Source organism: Pectinophora gossypiella, chromosome 13 (genome assembly GCF_024362695.1).
Source record: "Pectinophora gossypiella chromosome 13, ilPecGoss1.1, whole genome shotgun sequence".
Lineage (NCBI taxonomy): Eukaryota > Metazoa > Arthropoda > Insecta > Lepidoptera > Gelechiidae > Pectinophora > Pectinophora gossypiella.
Window position 1 is genome coordinate 15,331,149 of NC_065416.1, and position 25,609 is coordinate 15,356,757.

The following is a 25,609-nucleotide window of genomic DNA, read 5'->3' on the forward strand; positions in this document are numbered from 1 at the left end:
CGCTTTCCTCTTCTCTATATTCTACCTACCTTTACAGTCCGCTGCGAGTCTGTTCCCTACATAATCTATGTCACACACCTAGCGACGCGAGGCTCCCAAAAAACGGAGCGGCGCAGTTGTAAAATTGTCTAACTACCCCCCGCGCGCGCTCATTACAGCGCGTGCGTGGGTGCCACACGAGCTAAGAGGTCAGGAGATACGTCTTGAGATAAACGAACATCTTTTTAATACTTCTGTTGAGTTTCATGTCATTTCTGTCACTTTAGGACCCTGATACCACTTCAGGGCCCCTATACCGACCGCCGGCGTGGTCGACGATTTCCCCCATTCAGCGCTTATCGCTATCGGCAAACTAGGGTCGATTATATCTTCAGACGACGCCCTGCGCCGAGCTTCACGCCCAGCTGGGCACCTTCAGGCTTGTTGACTTAAATTTTGTACCGGGTGAGAACCCTTAGCGTAAGTGTGGCTGTTGTATGTCTTCAGGCGAGGTGCAGCTTATTCCACGACATAACGAGATACAAGTCTATCACACTGACCAAAACAAAACAATGAAAAAAATATCCCTGGGGATATCTCAAGATAGCCCAGTCAAGGTAGCCCAGTTCCAATCCAGCACAGGCCAATGATTGTCGAATTTGTTTTCGAATTCATGTTTGGATCATAAATGATTATCACGTGCTCAGCGGTGAAGGAAAACATGGTGAGGAAACATTCCCGAGAAATGCATTTTCGGAGGTATGTGACTTAACCTGTATTGGGCTGGTTTTCCCTTCGCGGGTTGGAAGGTCAGACAGGCAGTCGCTTCTATAAAAAACCGAATCTGTCAAATCTTCAGGTTAGGTTAGCGGACCCTGTGAAAAACGGGATAATGCTAGGGAGATGATGATGTTCAAATTCAAATTCAAAAATATCAGTATTCAGTAGGTAACATAGTTACACTTTGAATCGTCATTTTTCACATAACGAACGTCTCATCCGCCTTAAACTACTGCAGCTTCTCACAACCTGTATAGCCGGGAAAAAGAAGCTGCAAGAAAAACCTCGGCACAGGGCCGTAGACGTTCTTTAAAAAAAAAAAAAAAAAAATTGTTATACAATTGAGTAATTTAGCTGCCTAATATCAGTTCTCAGACAGTTAATCCCATGCATTCATATCTTCTAAATAATCAGTAACTATTTTAAAGTATAAGTATGTATTTTTTATTTAAAAAAGTATTTATTGTAAATATTAATATAACAATACGTCACAAATACAAACTTAAAAACTAGTCATTAAATAATACGCCCCTCACTGTTCCCGGAGCAAAGGTGCCCACAACACTAGCCGCATTACCGCGCTGAATGGCAATGGCCAGCCTTTGGACCAGGAACGAGCCGGAGCGGGAGTCACCTGTTTTCTCCCTGAGCCTGAGACCCAATTCTGACACAAAGATTTTGGTGTCCGCCCCCCAGCTACCAAAGGAACTCAGTAACTATTAGTAGAAACTCAGTAGTATCAGTAACTTTATAATAACCTTTTTTGTAAAGTATCTCAAGACACATCCCTTTAACCCGTGTCCTGCTAAGCCGAAAACGCCACACAGATCGCGATACTAACGCGTGTTCATCTCTTTCTAGTTTTGAAAAACTCCCCCTTCCCTGCCTACCCCCAACGCCCGGGGGGACGACCCATCTCCTAATTCCTTACATATTTAAATTCCACTTGGAACCAAGTCTTCATATTGTCTCCATATGTTTTTCGTGCGCTCCGATTTTTCCGTTTCTAATCAGAATTTGGTGTCATTTCTTTTAAGACCCATTTTTGGAATTCATGGGTTTTTATTCGAATTAATAAAGGTCTTCCATCGCGTGGGTTAACAGGCGGGTTGACTGACTCACTCACTCATTTAGAAATCTCAGAAACTACAGACGTTAGCAGTCTCAAATTTTGCGTGGGGGTTCCTTTTAAAACGTAGGTGCTCTATAAGACAACGGATTTTGCGAAATCAACCCCGAAGGGGGTAAAAAAAGGTGGTGACTTTTCTATTAAACTTCTATACTTATCGTGTGGGTTGTGAGGTGGAGTACCAACCCCATCAACCCTGGTGTCAGGGTTACTATTGAGCCGCCAAGGGCACCTGACATGACTCATGTAAGACTACGTACTTACATCACTAAGTAGTAACCGGGACCAACGGCTTAACGTGCCTTCCGAAGCACGGATCATCTTATGTTCGGACAATCTGGTGATCAGCCAGTAATTTCCTCACCAAACTAGGGACCACAAAGTAATTTTTGTGATAGGTAATTTTTGGGATTCGAACCCGGGACCTCCGGATCGTAAGCCCAACGCTCAACAACTGGTCCACGGAGGTCGTCCGGTAACGTAATTATCTCTTAGACTTTTTGGTTGAAAAGAGATTGAGAAACAATAAAGTAAAAAAAAAAGTAAAAAAGTAAATAAAGTATTTGTTATGTTATGTTATTAACAGCCTCCGTGGTCTAGTGGTTAGAGCGTTAGGCTCACGATCTGGAGGTTCGGGTTCGATTCCCGATGGGGACATTGTCGGAATCACTTTGTGAGACTGTCCTTTGTTTGGTAAGGACTTTTCAGGCTTGAATCACCTGATTGTCCGAAAAAGTAAGATGATTCCGTGCTTCGGAGGGCACGTTAAGCCGTTGGTCCCGGCTATTAGCCGTAAAAACACCTCCACCAACCCGCAGTGGAGCAGCGTGGTGGAATATGCTCCATACCCCCTCCGGTTGATTGAGGGGAGGCCTGTGCCCAGCAGTGGGACGTATATAGGCAGTTTATTTTTATGTTATGTTATTGAGAATAAGTGACTTTCCAGGCTACGTCCTTCAAAATAATATCATCACCCTAACATTATCCCGTCAGAATCAGAATCAGAATCAATTATTCAACGTAATTATCATAGATTAACTTGTTGAAGGTCAATTTATCATTTTTGAATCTACGTCATTTCGCAAGGTGTCATGGCTGAGGAGAAGAAATAACAAGAAACTGCAACAGCAACACATCTTTTAAATCAATGTAGTATACATTACAAGTTATTTAATAACTAGAAAAACATTAACTTCTTTCACCCTAAGGTTGCCTGGCAGAAATTGCTATTTAGCAATAAGGCCGCCTATTGTACTTATGTTCTTATTCGTATGTTTATGTCCTTTGTATATGTCGTTGTGCAATAAAGTATTATTGATTGATTGATTGATTGAAACATAATTAATAGCAGGTATTTTTCTTATAATAACCGTTTATCACAGGGTCGGCTTACCTAACCTGAAGATTTGCCAGGTCCGGTGGTTATGCAAAAAAACGTGCTTATGTGGTATTCACTATAAGGCGCAGATATTGTAAAATAAGCATCTGTCTAAATAGTGCTCAGGGTCGAGTCACACTTGAAACTAATCACGTCGAGGTGTAGTAATTGGAATGGTAATACCTATAAAACGGCAACTCTCCGCTCCCCACCAAAGGCTGAGCTAAGTTTACCTCACCCCCTCGGTCTTACTTTAGTCTTCAATCGTATGGGCGTCAGACGTCACTCGCACAGATGCGCGTGTACAGTCATGAGCAATATAATGTACCCACTTTAGGACTCTGCCGCACTAACATATTTGACATTTAGTGAAACTTACAGTTCAATTTGTCAAAAAAGTTAATGTGACATGGTACCAAAGTGTATAGATATTAATGCTCGTGACCGTACGATGACGTCAATGTGTGGTGTCCGTGTAAAACGAGGTTTTTGTATGAAGTGTCCGGGGTGTGATGAAAGTGATGATACAAACCAGTCAAATCACCTATTTTTTTTTATTCCGTTGAGCTAAGGCCTCCTCTTCCACAGTTCCTTATCCAGCCTGTCCACTTCAAAGGCATCTTTGTTTTTCCATCTTCTTTTGGGCCTAGCCCTGCTACGTAATCCATCTGTGGGCAACCATTGCGTGAGCGCTTTGGCACATCTGTCTGGGTGCATTCGGCCAACATCAATTCTACTTCATCTTACGTTTTACGTCATACTTTTTAATAAATAAAATAAACATGGCTGGCCACAGGCGTCCCCTCCATCAACAGGAGACTGTATGGAGCATACTCCACCGCGCTCTTCTAATACAGGTTGGTGGTGTTTACGCTAGTAGCGTAACCGCCAGCTTTACCGTGCCTTCCAAAGCACGGAATACGATGATTCGTTCCTTTTCCGGCAATCAGGTGATTCAACCTACAATGTCCTTAAACTTCGGAGGACACGATAAGCAGTCAGTACTGACTACTATTAACTATTAACACGAACATCTAGTTCAGTACAATTGGCTATTTGACAGGATTCGGATAAGTATTGTAAAAATACAAATATTAAAAAGAAACAAAAAAAGTACTCAATTATTATGACAAAAGGTTAAAAAAGCAAAAAATAACTTATCCCACATATGCTTGCAAGCGAACTGAGCGTGTAACATTCCTATCACACTTAACAAACGACCAGATGACCTTGAAGACCTGAACCGATTTCCACCAAACATAGCTAAGAACACTCTCGACTGGTATACCTTTCAAACACAAAAAAACACATTAAAATCGGATCATCCGTTTGGGAGCTACGATGCCACAGACAGACACATACACATTTACACAGACACGTCAAACTTATAACACCCCGTCGTTTTTGCGTCGGGGGTTAAAAATTAAAAACGCTTATTTTCTAGCTCTCAAAATTAACACAAAACCATGACCTTCTCAATAATATACATCTCGGTTCGCGTACCCAGTGTAACACTGGCTGATAATTTTAGTATTTATATAGCATTCATATTAGAATTACTGAAAACCAACTGTGTTAACTTAGACAGAAATATTTGTATGTCTGTTACTGGCTAGTGGCGGCAGCCATTTTGTTATTTTAGTTTCATTTTGTTGCATTTAAAAGTTGCCTAGGTAGTATTTCTGAGAGCGTTCTGGCCTGTCCATTTGTCCGGCCAAATAGTTAATGCCAAGGTAAAACAAAATAAACAAGTGTTCTTCACTTAATGCAATATTTTTTGTTGTGACGTAAATGATTAATTGATTAAAGAGAGATAGCTATATGTTGCGCACGTTTCTAATTACATTTTATTTATTTTTCAGATACTGGTCACGCATCTGACACCTTACGTGAAGGTAAGCAATATTACACATACTTACATACATAATAACACGCCTATTTCCCACCAGGGTAAGCAGACTATGGAATTCTATTTGGTTCGATCCTGACACACTTCTCTTGCTTCCTTTTATCAATCGTTTCATACACGCCGGTTCAGAGTAGATCGTACTGAACCTTTTCTAAGGACATCTCCAATTTGGAAACAAATATGGAATCCATGTGAAATAAATGATCTAAACTAAGATGATCCGTGCATCGGAAAGCACGTTAAGCTGTTGGTCCCGGTTACTATTTACTGATGTAAGTGAGTAATCGTTACGTGAGCCATGTCAGGGGCCTTTGGCGGCCCAATTATAACCCTGACACCAGGATTGGTGAGGCTGGTATTCCACCTCACAACCCACACGATAAGGAGAAGAATGATCCAATAATGAATTCATACTCTCAAACACGAGTTCAGTGGTTTAGCACGACCCGGGACTCGACCCTGTTACACTATGATGTAACTTATGCGTTCTCCGTACAAAGCTATCGCGGATTCTTTTCTTATATTAAGTTTCCATTAATTTTATCTTTCATTATCATCATCAATTTAAGAGCCACGCTCTTGTCGGTGTAGCATTTTCCATTCCAGTCTATCAAAGGCCAATTCCTTGACTTCCCTATAAGACACGACGTTAACCTTTTCTTTAATCTGTTCCATGTAAGCTCTTCTTGGTCTTCCCCTTCCTCTCTTTCCTTCTAGCTTTCCTTCTATGATGTTTTTAATAAATTCGTCGTGCCTTATTAGGTGTTCAATCATCAATTTTATCTTTAATGGAATTAAAATTAAAATGTTCGCATAATATATATAAGTAGAACTATTTGCCTGCGGTTTGAACTTTTTTCCCGACACGTATGTACAAAGTTATAAATATATGCGTCGGCCGACATAAGCAGGAAGCACTTGTGTGTGTGTGTGCTATAAAAAAATGCATGTGACGCAGATACATTGGGGTGTTAATGATAAAAAGAGATAAAACAACGGGCGGGCTAAATGAAAAGTAGTCATTTTTCCACCAATGGCGGAATTATCGGAAAAACTACAAATGAATTTATTATGCCGCGCCACCTCCCCACACCCCGATAACAACATTATTTTATTTTTAATATGTTGCTGTCGAACTATGTAAAATATGGATGGGTTCTGGTGTGTTTGGGTGACTCTTGTACAGTGACATGGCGTTTAAGGTTTTATTACCTATGTCCGCAAACTCTTGGTCTAAGATCCGTCTGACTGTAAGAAAAAAGAATGTTATTATAATTTGAAGGAATATTTTTAACATAAAAATTATTTAATTTTGTATTTTTTTTAATAATAAGTATAACTTTCTTTTCAATTTACCATTTCTTTATTATTATTTATATATATATATATATTTGTACGCCTACACACAGGCCGAACACATCATCCCATTGGTATTTGAATTATTTATCTTTTTGTATTTTATGTGTTCTCGCAAATAAATTGACATTACTTAAATATTTGTTTTGAAAAGAAAAGAATTGATTGAAAAAATGCTCTAAACACACTCTTAAACCACTGAACGACTTTATGAATTTGAATTCATCTAGATCAAAGATAATTGATACCAAGTGATTGCCAGGGTTTGTGCCCGGTTAATGGCAATAGGCTGTCCCCCTATTACATGGAACATAAACGAAGCTGGCGAGGAGTGGGTTTAGGTTTACTATAGACCTCTGCCTACCCCTTCGAGGATACAGGCATGATGATACGTTACCGGACATTTGGAAAAATGCTCTGCTCTACGCAAAGGATTATTTCGCCGTCTTTTTTTTCTTTAAAAATCGTCATCATCTCCCTAACGTTATCCTGTATCTCACAGGGTCCGCTTACCTAACCTGCAGATTTGACAGGTCCGGTTTTACAGAAGCGATTGCCGGTCTTACCTTCCAACCCGCGAAGGGAAAACCAGCCCAACATAGATTCAGTCACATACATACATACATACATAAACTCACGCCCGCAATCCCAAATGGGGATTCAGTCACATCCCTCCGAAAAATGCATTTCTCGGGAATGTGGGTTTCCTTACGATGTTTCCCTTCATCGCTGAGCACGTGATAATCATTTATGATCTAAACATGTATTCGAAAACAAATTCGACAATCATTGGTTTAGGTTTGTACTGGATTCGAACCTGCAACCGCAAAGTGAGAGGCAAGCGTTCTACCAACTGGGCTACCACGGCTCTTTCTATTTCTTTGCTCTTACTTATTTCCTTTTAAAATAATATCTAAGGTTGCCTGGAAGAAATTGCTACATGAGTAATAAGGCCGCCTGTTGTGCCTTTCTGTATCTTGCGTCCATTGTGCTCAATAAAGTATTTTATCTATCTACCTTATTATATACCTTATGACACATATTAAAAAAAAAATGTTTTGTAGATAGTTTTGTTGTTTTTAGTGAGAGGAAGCGAAAGACCAAGAAGAGCTTACATGAAACAGATTAAAGAGAAGGTGAACGTCGTGTCTTATAAGGAAGTGAAGGAATTGGTCTTTGATAAAAAAGAATGGAGAATGCTACACCGACAAAAGCATGGCTCTTAAATTAGTGATGATGATGAGATAGTTTTTATTCTATCTTCTACCTACGCCTTTGGAGATACAAGCGTGATGTAATTTTGTTATGTTAGTTTTATAAACCCGGCAACAGGACTTGAGTCATTTTTTTTCCACGCTGTATTTAGATACACACTTGAAGGTAATCGGCAACGCTTCGTTCTATGCATGAGAATCGCCTCATTTTGAAGAGATATACCGCCTTTTTCTATTTCGATCTAATAGAATCGTGTGTTTCCAACTATACATACTCGTACAGTCATGTGCAATATCATGTACTCACTTTAGAACCCTGTCGCACTATCATATTTGACTTTTAATGAGCCTTACGGTTTAATTTTTCAAAAAAGTTAATGTGACATGGTTTCAAAGTGTATACATATTAGTACTCGTGACCGTACTTACCTAAAGTCACGCCATTATAACGACCTCCGTGTTCCAGTGGTTTCAGGACCCCGATACTGACCCCGCCGGCGTGGTCGACGATTTCCGTCAAGCAGCGCTTGTCGCTATCGACCTGCCAGGGTCGATTAATTCTTTAAAATAATTTCCTCTCAGACGACGGCCTGAGCCGAGGTTCGCGCCCAACTGGGCACCCTTAGGCCTGTTGTACCTATTAAACGTTGTACCGGGTGAGAGCCTTCAGCGCTACCCATTTGTCCGGCCATGTAGTTAATGCTATTTACAGCAAATCTACAATAATTAAAGCAAACATATCACAAAAATTATTTTGTGGTCCATAGTTTGGTTAGGACATTACAGGCTGATCACCTGATTGACAGAAAGTAAGATGATCCGTGCTTCGGAAGGCACGTTAAGCTGTTGGTCCCGGTCACTACCTACTGATGTAAGCAGTCGATACATGAGCTCAATAGTAACCCTGACACCAGGGTTGATGAGGTTGGTACTCCGCCTCACAACCCACACGATAGAAGAAGAAGAATAAATTTCGGAAATATGTCATAAAGTATAATGAGATTAATTTATGGTTGTCTTAGATTGTCTTCTACTTCCAGATTTAGCATTATTATAATTTATCCTTGACCCAGTCAAATACCCCATTCACGATTTTACGACATTTCCGGTAAGAAAAGAAGCTAAACGTGTTTGTAAGTCTTTTACATGCTCCCAGGACAGCGCAGTACCAAGTAGATCATCATCATCACCAGCCCATTAACGTCCCCACAGCTGGGGCACGGGCCTTCCCTATGGATGGATAGGGAGATCGGGCCTTAAACCACCACGCGGGCCCAGTGCGGATTGATGGTTATTAACGACTGCTAATGCAGCCGGGACCAACGGCTTAACGTGCCTTCCGAAGCACGGAGGAGCTCGAGATGAAAACTTTTTTTTGTGGTCACCCATCCTATGACCTTTGCGGAAGCTTAACTTAAACAATCGCAATCCGAGCGCGTTTACCGCTGCGCCACCGAGCTCCTCAACCAAGTAGATAATTCCCTCCAATGAAAGAATAATAGAAAGTTTGCCAAATCAATTCGAGTCAAGTTGACAATCAATAAAGTAAACCGTAACTGAACAGTTATATCCGGAAACAATCACAGACGACAAACACGAACGGTTTACAACCCCTATTACAAATCCATAAACCCAATTGATGCATGCACTATCGTAATAACCAACTAACAAATGAAAAACAAACATATCGTGACAGAAAACAGTTGAATACCAAACGCAAATCATCCCGAAACGCGGCCAACGGAAAAACGCGAAAAACCTTACTGTTTCTACTAATAAAAAGTTCTAATAAACATGCAACTAAGCTACGGGCTTCCGGGCGAATAAAACATAAAAATATATCCTATTTTCATAGGGTGGTAGGGTGGGGGTGGCCCCATCCAGCAAAAACCCCAAAAACATCGAAATGAAAATGAGTGTAGAGGGAGGCATCGTAGCTGTGTTGGTAATTCATTTTTAACATTAAGCTTGTGTGAGTTTTAAAGTACAGTCGAATAGATGGATGGGTAGGACCGTTTTTCGTTATATTTACTGTCGTAATATTCTAATTAGGAACTGTTTCGCTAATTAGGACGTTTAGACGCTCAGGCTCGGTTGTCAAGGTAAAGCCGAGAGTAATGTTTTTATGAAACGTCAACGAAAGGTGTTCCATATTTGCTTCGAAATTAGCGCTACGTAGAGTTTGATGTTATTAGAAGTACAGAATTTCTTGTGTTTATGAATTTATGTGTCATGGAAGAAAGTTTGAAGGAAATAAAAGTAGTTTAGTAATGGAAAGTAAGTAAAATAGTAAATGAAATAATTTTCTAATCGTGGCGGTGAGCGCGAGTGTACGGGGCGCGAATTCGTATTGTACCCTACACACACCTACACGCACTAGCGGGAACATAAAACGCAATTTTGTATTAGATTTAATTTGGCACCGCTCGGTGTGTGTGCCCGCCCTAGTAGGTATGTGTGTGCGGAAGTACCAGCCTACGCACAAATTGATTACGATCGTCGCCCAAAGAGAAATTTGCATACACGTGGAAACGCGAGCACAGAAAAAAAGTAAAATCAATCTCAAGCGCTATCGCATTAATTTCCCGCCAATCCCTTTTTCATTCATTTTTAAAAACGTTCTAAGCGCTCGGATACATGTATATCAAACAGTTCGGAATTTGAAAAGTTCGATATCGTTATTTTTTTCTGTTTTGAAAGATAAAAGTTTTCTTTTTAAAAGTGTAGTGGCAAGGTGCATGCGTGGCAGTGAGGCAGTAGTGTTGCAGGAGGAGGCGCGGCGTGTGCAGTAGTGTGGCGCTGCCGCCCGCCGCGGCGCCGCGCCGCGGAGTGAGCGCCCGATTTAAAAACTATACGAACCCGCGCAGTACCCGTAATACCACCCCCCGCGTAATGATTTTTTGGCGATGAATTTATATTCGCGCGCGAGCGGTGCCACTTTTTCGACCCCCCTTCAACCCCCAACCCCCGCTCATTAACGCAACCCAGATATGCAATTCTGATCTTTGACGAGGAGGCTGTAGTGTCGGCGGGCGCCTCGCCGGGAGAGGTGCGCCGTTTTGTTTTTTCCCGCCCGGCTTCATTATTGATGGCATCGGACGGTAATGCGGAAGCATGTGTGAACGTTTCATTACAAAAGGTGGACGCGGCTCGTGTTAATATTGCAGACCGGCTGGACCCGACCGGTTGGGTGGACGCTTCCGAAAAAAAACTATTTTATTAAACACAATAAAAAAATAAAGTAAAATTAACTGGCCGCAATAAAAGTCCATCCGAAAATATTTAAGTTTGGAATAACGCAAAGTCAAACTAGTATCGGCGCGTGTCGGCTAAAGTTTGGTTGCGAAGTTTGGTAAAGTTTCTCACGTGTGTGGACACCGACTAGTCGCGTGACGGATTGGCTGGACACTCTCTCGGACACGCTCCCATTGGACATTTCAAATTCAAACTCCGAACACGCGAAATTCTTTTTCTATTTTCCAAATAGTTTTTGTGAATGATTTGTTTTGTTTCGTAGTGTTATGTTGTCGGACATTGACTCTGTGACTCTGTTGATATTCTCTTGTTTTTGTTGAGTTTACAATTTTTTTGGACGTGAAGAAGTCATCCCGGTGACAAGGTAAGTACACATTCATTCCCACTTTATGCTTTTATAAACTTATTATTACTTATCCATAATAAAAATATATAAACATATTTTAAAAACTTTAGAAAACATTTTAAAACTCAAATGTTGCTTATTTAAATATAAATAGACCTGTCAAATAATTATAAAGACCACCGGAAGTGTATTTGTAAATAATTTTAAAAAAATATACCTACTTTATGTCACGTTACGTAAAATTATTTTATTATCATTTAAAAAAAATTGCATTTTTTTGATATAACATTTTGAGATTCACATCTTTAATTGAGTCGAGATTTAATACTGGCCGAACAATTAGCGCAACCCCTCGTAAACTAAGCTATTATAATGCTAATAGGGTAACTGGCTAGTAATAGCCAGTCTCGATGCACGACTGAGCTCTCTTGCAACTCGCACCCAAGCTCGCCATTAGACGCCTTGCATAAAATTAAAAAGAAATAAATAAAAGTTGCATTCACTAGTTCGGATTCTAATTTTGAATTAATTCTCGTCTTTCGTATATAACAAATATTTTGTATCGGATAACACAACTTTCACTAACATACGAAAAATTTGTGGAATAAAATAGGTATAAAAATAATTAACCGCGAAAAAGAACTATTACTTAATTTAATTTGTAATTTAATTTCATAATACAATCAAACATTCAGCGATTTTTGTCAGTATTTTAGAAACAGATTAGGTATTTCCTCCTTAATGTGTAATTAATCAAATCAATATTCAATGAAAGATTTAAATATTGAAAAAATATGCAACTTTATTATTTTCCTATTAAATAGTTAAGTAATTAAACTAAATAAGGATTCGCAATTTGAAACAATTCTTATTTCAAAATTATTCTAAAAATATTTTTATTAATTAATTACTGATTTATTTTTGAACGTTCTCGTTTTATAAACTATAATTCATCCATTTTTTAATTTGCGTTTGAAAACTTTACGCGCGCAAATTCCTGTCGGCATTTCGGTTGCGTATTTGCGATCCCCTATCGTGCGTTGCACGCTCAGCTAGACGCGGCAGCGCGAAGGAGCTTGCAGCATCCTCACCGTTGCAGACCTACCGGACACCATTGTCATCGGCCATTGTCCACGCTGCAGAGCGCCGTCTATTCGAAACGAGATTTCTATTCTAAAATAACTTTTGACAGGTCCAAATACAACGAAACCAGACTGGTAGCTTTGATTTGTAAGAAAATAGTTCTTTTGTATGCTGTCTGGGTGTTTAAAAATGTAATGTTGTACTTATATTTAAAAATTGGTACGGTAAGTTTTTAAAATTGCTTTCAGATATAATTTAAAATGTAACTGTTTTTAACTTTAAGTTAGATAATAAGCACTTCCGCCAAACTATGGTGTTCATATTGCTTGGAAATAGTTTAAAGTAGTAAAAAGTCTACAATAGAGTCATATAGGTACCTAAACGGATATTTCAACGTTTGACATCCATAGCTACAATATGCGAAACGAATTTACAACGTAAACACAACGGGAATAATCAGCAGAGTACTCGCAAAAAAATTAGCAAACATTCGCAATCGGAGCCAGACGAGCGATCATCGATTCCTCATATCTATCTACTCGTACAATTCGTACACATTCCAGACTAGAAAAAAGTAAAAAACGGGTGACAGACTCATTCCGTCCGCCGTCTCCGTTCTAATCGCGCCCCCACACGCACGCGCGGCTTTTTAATTGCATCCCCACCCCCCACCCCGGAAAAAAGGGCCCAAGCACACGATGGATTAGCATACAGCCTCAGCGCGAGAAACGCCGAGCACCCCTTCAGTTTTTGCGTATTTCCTCCCGCCATATTTTCGCGGCATATTTTTTTTGGCGGGGCGCGGGGAGTGGCGTAGTTGCGTGCGCGCTGCCAGTCGGCGATAGCCGGCGATCGCGCGATGTGCAACACACCGTCCCAAGCAAAACCCGACCAGATATTGCACTTACGCGGCTGACATGAACGACGCGTTCTAAATTAGAATTTTTATTTTTTAAATTAATTTTAAGTGAACTAGTGTTGTGAGTGCCAGGATTATTACTTTAAAAAAATCGGTGAGTTTTTTTTATTTAGTTTCTAGACTAGAGATATCGTTATGACGTTAGGACTAGTAAAATTTTGGCGATAGCTGGGAGCAAGGTCGCGGCTTTATGATAAAAATTATTTGCACAAAAAATGTGTTAGACTGATTTGGATAACCTCAATTTAGCACAACACAACGCGTACTATTGTATAGATATAGCTATGGATTTTTGCGTGTTTCTACTTAACCTAGATTTAATGACAACGACTCTTTATCATAGGACAACTTATCTAAAAAAAAATCGGACATCGGTAAAATAGTTTCGCGAATTTTGGCAGTTAGATAACCTATGACTCTGTACGTAGCTTCATACAATAACTTTGTTTTTTAAGAAATTATTTTAATTATCATGATTTCATAATTAACTTGAGTACATTTGACGTGTAACCAACCTACCGCAATAATTTATTTGTTTTGACAGCTTGAGTAAATATGAGATTCTTTTAAGATACTTTACGTACGTTCAATGCCACATAATGTAATACTTATTACTATGTAGAATTTTTACAATAAGAATTGTAATACAATTTTAAAGTGCTTCTATTTTCGTCTCCTGGTAATTATCGCATTTCCGAATTCAAACGAATGCTAATTTCCAAATTCAATTTTTTTATCATTTAATATATTTATTGTTCATTAGAATTTGAATTCAGAACTAATTACTATATTATTGTTTCGGAAATATTATTTATGCTAGAGGGACATTAAGAAAATATAAGCACTATAAATTATTAAATATTTTATTTTTTCTAATTTATTGAGACACTGCCTACCCTTGTATATCTACAAATAGTACCTATAACTAGGAGTAGGTATATAATACGTATATTATTGTAGTAATTTTCTTTGAACGTAAATCCAGTCTTAACATTCCCGGTTTGGGTTAACTTACATAAACTCACGCCTATTTCATACCGGGGTAAGTAGGGATTATGGAATCCCATTTGCTTCGGTCCTGACACACTTCTCTTGCTATCTATCTATCTATCGTGTGGGTTGTGAGGTGGATTACCAACACTCAAAAACTCATCAACCCTGGTGCCAGGGTTACTCTCTTCTCTTGCTTACTCCACATTTATGAATCGACTACACAATACTATTAGCCCTGAGTGCACCCTCAGGTCCGTTCTTAAATTTTGTACCAGGTGAGAGCCCTCAGCGCTCCCCATTTGTCCGACCAAGTGTTTAATGCCATCTGCGGCAAATCTTCAATAAGTCATGTCAAAAAATAAACAATACTATTAAATAAAATGTCGAAAATCAACATACGAAGCATTATTCCTTCCTTTCCAATTCCCGTTACTACTGTTTTCTCGGAAGCAGACTAAAAATAAAAGTCCTTAACGGAATCTAGGTTTTTCCTGTAACCTAGGCCACCTTGAACTGTTACGGGAATGCCTACACTTTTTATACAACTAGGGAATTGAGTCTCAAAGTTATTTACCTTGTAAACTTGTTTATATCATTTTTCGCTGGACGAGGAATGTATAAAAAACATAGAACACGTTCAGCTGCTTATCTGCCCGGGCATTTCGTAAAATCGGACAGAGGGATCCAAATTCAGAACGATTTTTATATTTATAAATAAATATATTTATTGTTTTGTCGTATTTGGAATCATTTCGCTTTTTAAATTTCTTTTCGAATCAATATTTGGGTCATAAAAAAATCTAATCAAATAAAAAGAAATCAAAGAAAACATTTGACGTCAGTAGCGCAAAAAAAACCCCAAAATGCAGCGCTGTCATGCTAAATAGCCACATACAACCTTTGCAACAGACTGTTGCAATAAATACATTTGAATTTGAATTTGTTATTTTTTAGAACACATCATGACAACTTAGTCACATAAGATACGTAAAATATTACCAAAAAACATCGCGATTTATGTTGTAAATAATTCTTTGTGTAAGATTAGTCTGGAGTGAGAAGACTACGATAAAAACTTGTACGATTAGGGTAATCAGAGGTACATCCATCTTAAGATGAACGTCTAAAATGGTTGACCTAACTGTGTTAGTAAACTGGACTTAAATTAAATTGGTTCCCCGATTGAGAAGCAAGCCGCTGTAGCACAGAACTATAGGGCGCAAATATAAATATATAAAAAAAAAATTTTCATCTCGAGCTGGTCCAGTTGGTCCCGGCTGCATTAGCAGTCGTTAATAACCACCAATCCGCACTGGGCCCGCGTGGTGGTTTAAGGCCCGATCTCCCTATCCACCCATAGGGAAGGCCCGTGCCCCAGCAGTGGGGACGTTAATGGACTGGTTATGATGATGATGATTATTATTAGCCTGTATGATCCCACTGCTGGGCAAAGGCCTCCCCCATGTCTTTCCAAGTATCCCGGTTCTGTGCGAGCTCTATCCAGTCTTTTCGATAACCGTCGAGATCATCGCGCCATCGTTTCCGGGGTCTACCGCGTCTACGGTGTCCGTCCTGTGGTACCCAGTGCGTGATGATCTTTGCGCATCGTTCCAGATGCATGCGGCACACGTGTCCAGCCCAGTCCTTTAGCCTGGCGGTCTTCTTGCCAACGTCAGCTATACCGGTAATAAAATATATGAATATGTCATCATCGTCATCATCAGCCCGCTGCTGGGGCACGGGCCTTCCCTATGGATGGATAGGGAAATCGGGCCTTAAACCATCACGCGGGCCCAGTGCGGATTGATGGTAATTAACGACTGCTAATGCAGCCGGGACCAACGGCTTAACGTGTGTTCCGAAGCATAGAGGAGCTGGAGATGATTTTTTTTTTGTGGTCTCTTATCCTATGGCCAGCCTTTGCGAAAGTTGCATAACTTCAACAATCGCAGACCGAGCGCGTTTACCGTTGCGCCACCGAGCTCCTCATATATATTCGTAAATTATAATAAATATGGTAAACGCGGGAAAATGCCACGTAGCGAATAGCTACGCCACGAGACTTGTCTACGATTTGTCTACGGCTAGATGCACTGACTACGCACGGACAATGTGCATTCACGTAGCACGCATTGACAGTATAACACGCACTAAAGGAGCTCACTGACTCACTGACCTCGGGAACACATAATTCAAATTCAAAATTCTATTTTTTTTACCATTATACACGGCGATACGGATCAAATCGTTGGTCTAACAGAAAACTCGGTGAGGCGTGGGTACTTAGTTTATGTAATATATAAAATAGGATAGTTACCAACGAATCAAATCAGTTACTTTTTAATAAACGTCAAAACACGAAATGACTATGACATTTGTATGAAAAAGCAACCTCACATCATAGAAAAACGTTACAAAATGTCGCACTTATTATTATATTTTTCTTTATTACATACATACATACATAAACTCACGCCCGTAATCCCAAATGGGGTGGGCAGAGCCACAAGTAATCAAAGACAACTTGCAGCCACTGTTGATACGAAGTCCTAAGACTCTAGTCTAGTTTTCTTTATTAAAATTTATAAATAAGATAAATAGAAAAAGGAAAACGATTTTTGTCACCTTTCCTGTCTGTATTTAGTAATCGGAATTTTCATAATTTATCTTTGACTTAGGAAATTACCCAATTGTACTTCAGACTACCCCAATTGGGAATATATTTAATCGTAACCTTACGTTATGTAACATCCTATTTTACTTCTTACCTATAATCATCATTCTATATTTATAATTGGGTATTTAAAAAAATTATATTATTATTGGGTTGATTAGGTTGATCACCTCACAACCCAAGTAATAGTAGAAAAGAATACTTTGCAATAGCTTCTATTCCATCATCAGCATTTTATAATTTATCTTTTACCCAGTCACCTACCGAATTCTTCTCAATTCAATAATATTTATACGAACTAACCCGTTAGTTTAACTAACTTCTGCCAGTAACTCGACCTAGGTTTAGCCGACATACGACAAATATAATGAATATAACTATTATCCATCTACCTGGTACTCTTGTGGATAAACAGTTTTTTTAACTTTACAAAAAAGAAAACATAAATTTTATGTTCTTAAAACTCTAAAGACTGGTATCCAAACCCGAAAATACATTTAAAAAGCATAAAAAACCGCGCGAACACGTGACCAAGTTAGGGTTACACAAAGAAGTCGTAGCGTTCATTTTTTATCATCGCAGAGCCGTTGAACCTAGATAACACGAGAGCACTAGCTCAAACACAGGCCTAGGATACCTAAACATACACTTTTATACATTAGGTATCGTAATAAGTGAAAATAATGAAAAATATTTATTCTGGGAAAAGGTGTTTTAGTAGAGACGTTCTTACCATTCTCATTTTTTAACAAAACTAGTAACTTGACCCTCAATAATAAAAATCTTATATGGAAATGTTTTGTTTAAGTGATTAATTTTTTGCCACATATGACATTAACTACGTGACCGGACAAATGGGGAGCACTGAGGGACCTCACCCGGTTAGAGAAATAATGAATGAATAATACTTAAAAAATAGTTGCCCTCTAAATAAAAAAGTAAAATAATAAGTGCGTATTTTTTTGTATACTTACAGGGTGTTAGTGACATCGTAACAAATACTGAGGAGGATGATTCAGGCCATGATTCTGAATTCATATCAAGTGTAATTTTCATCAAGTCGTGAAAATTTAAATGATATTTAAAATTATTTACAGTTCCATATTTTCGCGACGGAAAATTCCAAGTCTGAATCATTCCTCAAAGTTTTCGTTACGGTGCCACTAACACCTTGTATCACCTTGTATATAATAAGTAAGTATATTACCAAATTACTACGAAATCATAGTTACTTACATGTTTTAAAACATATATGTTAATTACACAAGTTGTGCACGTTTGTTATTGGTGCAAGCACTAACACTAGCCTATAAGAAGGTTATATTAACTGTTGTGTTTGTACTGTTGATTTGCTTAAAAAAAGAAATAAAAATAAATAAATAAAATAATAGCTATTTAACCTAGTATTTCCTCAAGATCAAGTAGTACTTACTATCATTCGAAAAGAGCAGTTCACGCTACTTAAGAACTGTGTCATCAGGACTCTAAGGGAGCTGTTTAAAGAAATAAATATACTTACTGACTGTCGCAAGTCAATATTATTTATGAAAACGTAAAATGTATCTCTCCTTCCGAGAAACTGTGAAAGGCATATTACAATACAAGGAATAAAAATAAAATTGCTATTCAAAATTCTAGATTAAGTAAATTAAATTCATCTTTTTTGAGGTTATGTATACGTTTTAACAATAAAATACCAGGTAAGTAATATTTTAAATTTACAGAAGAAAATACATTTAAAGCTCATGTGAAGCTTACTTTATGTAGCTTATTATAAGATTAATGACTACCTAAATGATAAAAATGTCTGGTATTGTATGTGTTCCTCTAGTTATTAAATAACTTGTAATACTCTCATTGGTTTTTATAAGATTTGTTGCTGTTGCAGTTTCTTGTCATTTCATCTCCTCAGCCATAACACCTTGTGAAATGACGTAAATTCAAAAATGTTACATTGACCTGCAACAAGTTTATACATGATAATTACATTGAATAAATAATTCTGATTTCTGATTTCTGACTAATTTTCGTGTGACGAAGTATCATCGGCTTTTTCTAAATATATAATTATAAATTACAAGTTTCCTGTTAGAAAAGCAGTACTTAACTAGAAATAAATTCGAATGTTATATGTATCAGAATTTATATATTCAAGTATTTTGTGTCACAGTCACAGGGAAGGGAGAATAATCGTCATGTCAGGGGCCTTTGCGGGTCAATAATAACCTTGACATCAGGGTTGATGAGGTTGGTAATCCACCTCACAACCCACACGATAGAAGAGGAAGAAATACAAAAGTAGCTGTAACTGGTCATTTGTCAACAAGACTCTACCTACCCTAATAAGGATAACTACTCTTCGGTGTCGACTTAATGACGATATATATAGATCGAAAGAATTTCGCGTGGTCAGGAAGTCTCTACAAGAGCTGCGGGTTCAAGGCTGGTTTTTCCCTTCGCGGGTTGGAAGGTCAGACAGGCAGTCGCTTTTTAAAAAACCGAACCTGTCAAATCTTCAGGTTAGGTAAGCAGACCCTGTGAAAACGGAATAATGCTAGGGGGATGGTTAGTTTAGGCCTGTGCTGGATTCGAACCTGTACCCCAAAGTGAGAGGCAAGCGTTCTACCAACTGGGCTACCACGACTCTCTTACTTAATACTTAATTTATAATTAAAATTCGGAAATAAGTCGAAACGGAAAATCAAATCAAATATACTTTATTGCACACAACATACAAAACAAATTAACACAGATGATGATAAATACAGTACAATCTGGCGGCCTTATTGCTAAGCAGCAATTTCTAAAGGAGATTAATGTTAGATCATAGGCTGGCTTCCATTTCTAGATTTGCATTTTATAGTTCATCTTTTACCCAGTCATATTATTTATTGTATCTACTAAAGGAAAAACCATTTCAAGGTCAAATATGTCAAATTTTTATCTGTCCTAAATAGCTAAATTCGCAATAATTACCTCATAGAAATAGGTAATTAAACACAATATATATATTTGTACTAATACATTGTACATTTTCCTCAAAAATATTTGTCAAAGCTAATCATTCTCGTAAGTACAGTTGCAATAATAAGTGCAACTAATTATGAATGCATTGTTTGAGGTTTACGCGGTTATTATCACAATTAAAACACATAATACCGGGTTCTTACCGCGTTAAAATCCGGGATATGAGACTCCCGATATTTCAAAACTGTTGCAAGTGACATGATCACGGGATCACTGAAACAGTGTTAAAATATCGGGCGTCTCATATCCCTGGTTTTAACGCGGTAAGAATCCAGTATTATGTGTTTTAATTATAATTATCAATGCGTTTATAACTTCACGTAGTTACATTTTGCCGCCTTTTAGTCTTCTCTTCTTCTTCTATCGTTCGTATCGATGTCATCACTGTGGTGGGGCTAGAAATGATGATGATGATGATAAATATTAGACTGAATGGCCTTTTAAAATCCAAACCACCATTGTGTAATTAATAATATATATTTTTGTCTGTATGGAGTATATGATTCGGGAGAGAGGTTATGGGGTGCTAGCTAAAGATGATAATGAAAAATAATATGATTATTGTCAAAAAAAAAGTAGGTAGACACGAATGTCGTCGGTTGTACCTCATTATCGCCACCCGGCTAGACATGGCTGACTCAACAGGATACAGGACAGCCAAAATAACGGAAACCATATCCTATACTATTTCATATAAAACATAATTTATTTACACATTTTGCAATACATTAGTAACATAATAATATACACTAACATAGTTGACTCGACCGTCTATAAAGACGGCGATTATGCTCACTACCTATCACGTTGGTCTAACAGAAAGCTCGGTAAAGCGTGGATACTTACTTCATCTTGCAATGGATGTACCTGTCTACCCCATTAGGATATAGTCGTGAGCTTATGTTATGTTTAAATAACACCAACTCCCACTTTCACCTAAAGCATACCCCGAACATTTCAAAACACCTCGTTTTACACAGACACTCATATTGACGTTATCGTACACGCGCATCTAAGAACTAAGTACGGCATCAGTACTTAGTTCTTCGTTTACAAAAAAAAGCATAGAGTATGTTCATTAGAATGATCATAAGGTGGTGGTGGATGTCCTTAGATAAAAGGGTAACTATGTTACCTTCTGAATAAAGATATTTTTGAGCTTGAATTTGTTCATCGCAAGATGAACTAGGTAAGGTACACACCTCACCTCATAAAAATGTAGCAGGACGACAAAATCAGTTCCAATTACAAATTTAAAAAAAAAACATTGTTTACATACTGGATTCTTCACTAATTATGTGTCATACATGTTATTGCGTAAGTTAGTATTAAAAATGATATAAAGTTTAGTATCGCGAACTGAAATGAGACCGGGTGGTCTAGCCACGATTCTCTGTAAGGTCATATGACACTCAATTGTTCTTCTATTGCGTTACATACACATACATACATACATACACACATCCATACATACAAACATCCATACATAAGTATTATTTATTAATATTGAAGCCGCGACGGAAAATTCCACTTGATATTAATCCAGAATCATGGTCTAAATCATCCCCCTCAGTATTCGTTACGATGTCACTAACACCCTGTATACATCTTGTTAACACGTTGACAGTCCCCATACAAAATGTTTTGACTTCGTTGTAAGTCCCACATATTACTTAATTTTATATACGTCCTGTTAAAAACGGAAATAATAATAAATATAATCTATTTCTAAACACTTCACAATACCTATTGAGTGCAATACGAAGTAAACCATATCTCTTACTATCATGAAAAATTAGAACTTTCAAAGACCGCACTCAGGGCTCTGAACAAGTATGGGTCACGGACTTATGGAGCTAGTCCGTCATGACCCATATTTGGATCACTGGACTGTTAACGTGTTAAAAGTAGAGTTACCCAACTATTGCGTTGTTTATATTCCAAGTAAGGGATTAGTTAACTCTTAACTAATGTTAATAAGAATGATGTGTTAGCGTTACAATTGTACTAAAATGATGCGCCAGAGTCGGACTAAGTAGGGGCGCAATATGGCTGAGGGCGCTAAAATGTGCAACAACGAAATACCACAAGTATTCGACGTAAATAGTTGTCTATTCTATAGAAAATTGAAATTTTCGGTTTTCAAAATTATAAAACGGACGTTATAGGAAGGAAGGGGCAAGTCACAGGGACTGTAACCTGGAACCTGACAGAGGGTAGCAGTAACTGTCAGTACTATTCAGAGGCGGAGGACAGGAGTCCTAGTATGGCTTTGTAATAGACTACTCTGGGCGCGATTCCACTTGCGTCAGATAGAGTACTGCCGGGCGGAAGGCAAGAGGGAAACCACTGCCCTATTTTTCCCTAAAAAAGTAGCATGGAAAATGCTGCACCGACAAGAGCGTGGCTCTTAAATTGATGATGATGAAAATTATAAAAACGTACCTTTAGGTACTTAACACACAACACAACATAGCATCATGTCTTTATCCCCGAAAGGGTAGGCAGTGTATGGTGCCACGCTTAGGTAATTAACATAGACCAGGTATTATAAGAAAAAACTTAAAGAGTTCAAGTATTTTTAAATTCATATACTTATTAACTAGTAATGTTTATGTTTTTACCGACTTCAAAAAAGGAGGAGGTTCTCAATTCGACAGTATATTTTTTTTATGTTTGTTCGGGCATAACTTCGTTGTTTTATATATTTTCGCTTTTATATACGTGCAGACCGAGTACAAGAAATTTGTTATCTACCCAAAAAATTTGCTCGACGGCCGGGCATATGTACAGATAAATTATGTAGAAATTTCCTTTTAGTCTTAAAGCAATAAATACAACGAAAAAATACAAACTTTGCTTTTCACAACATAGCCTGGCGTCCCCTAAAATATAAGTCAGGGCGCTGCTATCCCTGAGTACATCCCTGTCTTCTCTGTGGATCAATCGACTAAGAATGTGCAACGGTTACGGGAAGCGAAACAATAATAATTGTCTTATTGTGTGTCAGCGAGATTTCGGAAATGAAAACGTGTCCAACTGCGAAGGGCGCATGAAGTATGACTCATCATCATCATCAACAGCCTATATTCGTCCCACTGCTGGGCACAGGCCTCCCCTCAATCAACCGGCGGGGGTATGGAGCATACTCCACCACGCTGCTCCACTGCGGGTTGGTGGAGGTGTTTTTACGGCTAATAGCCGGGACCAACGGCTTAACGTGCCCTCCGAAGCACGGAATCATCTTACTTTTTCGGACAATCAGGTGATTCAAGCCTGAAAAGTCCTTACCAAACAAAAGACAGTCTCACAAAGTGATTTCGACAATGTCCCCATCGGGAATCGAACCCGGACCTCCAGATCGTGAGCCTAACGCTCTAACCACTAGACCACGGAGGCTGTAAGTATGACTAATGTACTACAAAACTTACATATAAAACCTAATAAGCATAACATAACGTTCATCTATCGCAAGAGGAATCAGTTCAGTCATGAGCAATATAATGTACCCACTTCAGGACTCTGTCGTACTAACATATTTGATATTCAGTGAGACTTACAGTGCTTTTTGTCAATAAAACATTTTGTGACATGGTACGAAAGTGTATGCGTATTGATGCTCGTGACCGTACCCACGCGTCACCGAGCTTTCTGTTAGACCAACGTGATAGGTTGTAAGCCGTATCGCCGTCTATAATGGTCGAGCTAACATGTGTTAGTGAAAACTGCACTTAAGCTCGATAAAACGTGAGTACTTTGTTCTACCTGCAATGGTGCAATGGATGTATTTCTGACTCCCAATTAGGATATAGTCACGCGATATTATGTGCAATGTCATCTGTAACGGAACAGCATATAAATTCAATTCATTCGGAAATAACGCTGCATAAATTGTATTGGGGGGAAGGCAAGAGGGAAACCACTGCCCTATTTTTCCCTAAAAAGTAGCATGGAAAATGCTGCACCGACAAGAGCGTGGCTCTTAAATTGATGATGATGATGATGAAATTGTAATATTTTTTGGAGAAACCATAGAATAAGAAATGTAGCCGTTCTTATACGGCCGCTGACCTAACTTGAAGTTTTAGTGCGAGAATTTCCAGCCTGAACAAGGTACTTACCTATCTTAACTACTCAATCGTAAAAAATGTTCACTTTACCGCCTTTTGATTCTGAATAGTTATCCAATCTGACTTAATGTTAAATGATGCAAAGACCATATTATAAGGAATAACTACGTATAGAATGGCAATTCTCCGCTCCCCTCGAAGGACGTAATATACGATCCCGACGACCCGATTACTCTAGCCATAGAGGCAGCCAATCAGCTCGCGACACCAAACACTTCAGGACCCCGATACCGACCCCGCCGGCGTGGTCGACGACTTCCCTCAATCAGCGCTTATCGCTATCGACCCACTAGACGACGCCCTGAGCCGAGGTTTGCGCCCAACTAGGTATCACGCTTGTTGTCTTAAACGTTGTACCGGGTGAGAGCTTTCAGCGCTCCCCATTTGTCCGGCCAAGTAGTTAACGCCATCTGCGGCAAATCTACAAAAAGTCACGTCAAAAAAAATCTCCGCTCCCCACCAGCGGCTGAGCTAGGTTTACCTCATCCCTCTCGGTCTTACTTTAGTCTTCAATTGTTTGGGCGTCAGACGTCACAGACACAGACAAATGCACGTGTACGATAACGTCAATGTGTAGTGTGTAAAAGAGGTGTCTTGTATGAAGTGTCCGGGGTGTAGTGGAAGGAAAATCATGTTAGTTATAAAATGCAGTAGCCACTTGAACCTAGGTCGTATGTCGCGAACCTATACTCATAACATTGAACACAACATCCTACCTAATGTTTTATATTTATTATATTTTATGTTGTTGTAATCGATACATAGATATGTATTGTTTACACCCTCCGTCCTGGCTGAGTATTTGACAAACTAAAAACATATTCAATATTCTTTATTTACATACTATGATGGTGTACAAGTTGGTAAGTTACGCGTCGGACTCGCTATCCAGAGGCCCCAGGGCGAATCCCGGTGGGGATATATCACAAAAATCACTTTGTGATCCCTAGTTTGGTTAGGACATTACAGGCTGATCACCTGATTGTCCGAAAGTAAGATGATCCATGCTTCGGAAGGCACGTTAAGCCGTTGGTCCCGGTTACTTTATACTGATGTAAGTGAGTAATCGTTACATGAGCTATGGCAGGAGCCTTTGGCGGCTCAATAGTAACCCTGACACCAAGGTTGATGGGGTTGGTCATTGATCTCACAACCCGTAGGTGAAGATCTAGGTTACCTTAGGACTACAATCCCAAGAGTAGCTGCGATTTGTGTCTCTACCCACCCTATTAGTTCCCTAGCGCGTATCAAACGTGTTATTTTCGTGTGCGTGAAAATATGCCTCGATGAATTTGTTCCATATAGCGGGTTTGATTCCGTGTCAGTGAGCTTTTGATAATAATTTTGAAGAGTGCCTACGGCCTTGTTAATGCTGCTTAATAAAATGGGTTTAAATCGTAACTCTTCTCCTTCTTTGCGAGTCGATGGCGATCGATA

At 38.8% G+C, this 25,609-nt stretch overlaps 1 protein-coding gene across 4 annotated transcripts in view; it reads left to right on the forward strand.

Moving 5' to 3' along the window:
• LOC126372161 (broad-complex core protein isoforms 1/2/3/4/5) overlaps positions 1-25,609 on the forward strand; it is a 167,783-nt gene that overhangs the window by 95,314 nt on the left and 46,860 nt on the right. For 3 of the 4 annotated variants that reach the window (XR_007567119.1, XM_050017802.1, XM_050017800.1), the window contains exon 4: positions 5,129-5,161. The gene's annotated coding sequence lies outside the window, so the exon portion shown is untranslated. Of the gene's footprint in view, positions 1-5,128; positions 5,162-13,279; positions 13,443-25,609 lie in introns of those variants that run through there. The other variant, XM_050017801.1, reaches the window with a different exon arrangement.